This window comes from Calidris pugnax, unplaced genomic scaffold (assembly GCF_001431845.1).
Source record: "Calidris pugnax isolate Ruff unplaced genomic scaffold, ASM143184v1 scaffold371, whole genome shotgun sequence".
NCBI lineage: Eukaryota > Metazoa > Chordata > Aves > Charadriiformes > Scolopacidae > Calidris > Calidris pugnax.
In genome coordinates this window covers 1369086-1370348 of record NW_015091373.1, presented here as the reverse complement: position 1 = coordinate 1370348, position 1263 = coordinate 1369086, and positions in this window count along the sequence as shown.

The following is a 1263-nucleotide window of genomic DNA, read 5'->3' as shown; positions in this document are numbered from 1 at the left end:
AATGGGGTCCCCAAATTGGGGATGGGGTCCCCAAACTGGGGATGCAGTCCCCAGATTGGGCACAGGGTCCCCAAACTGGGAGTGGAGTCCCCAAACTGGGGATGGGGTCCCCAAACTGGAGATGGAGTCCCCAGATTGGGCACAGGGTCCCCTAACTGGGGATGGAGTCCCCAAACTGGAGATGGAGTCCGCAGATTGGGCACAAGGTCCATTTTGGGGGAATGGTGTCCCCAAACTGGGGATGGATTCCCCAAACTGGGAATGGGGTCCCCAAACTGGGGATGGAGTCCCCAGATTGGGCACATGGTCCACAAACTGGGAGTGGAGTCTCCAAACTGGAAATGGGGTCCCCAAACTGGAGATGGAGTCCCCAAATAGTCCCCAAACTGGACATGTGGTCCCCAAACCAGGAATGGAGTCTCCAAACTGGGAATGAGGTCTCCAAACTGGGAATGGAGTCTCCCAAACTGGGCACTGGAGTCCCCCAAACTGGAACGGGGTTCCCAAACTGGGAATAAGGTGGTGCCCAAACGGGATAAGCAGTCCCCAAACTGGCAGTGTAGTCTCCAAACTGGGCAGAATGTCCCCAAATTGGGAATGGAGCCTCCAAACTGGGCACATGGTCCCCAAACTGGGCAGGAGGTCTACAAACTGGGCACATGGTTCCCAGACTGGGCAATGGTTCCAAAACTGGGAACAAAGTCCGCAAACTGGGTATTGAGTCTCCCAACTGGGCACGTTGTTCCCAAATTGGGAAGGGGTCCCCAAACAGGGTATTGAGTCCTCAAACTGGGAATGGGGTGCACAGATTGGGACTGTAGTCTCCAAACTGGGAGTGATGTTTCCAAAACAGGAATGGAGCCTCCAAACTGGGAATGGAGCCTCCAAACTGGGAATGGGGTCCCCAGACTTGGAATGTAGTCTCCAAACTGGGAATGATGTTCCCGAACCGGGAATGGAGCCTCCAAACTGGGCACATGGTCCCCAAACCGAGCAAGGGGGTTCCCAAACTGGTCCAGGGGGTCCCTGGCCATACTGGGACCAGTAACCCCGGAGCCCAGGGACCTTCCTGTCCCTTCCCAGGCCGGATCCGGGCTCAGCTGCCGGTGGTGACTCAAACCCGACCACGGTCACATCCTGTCCCCAACCTCCTCGCCCTGCCCCACACCTCCGGTGGCCACCGGGGATGGGTCCAGGGGGGCTCAGCCCCCTTTTTCCCCTTGGGGGGGGTGGGGGGGGTGGGATGCCACCCCAGTGTTGGGG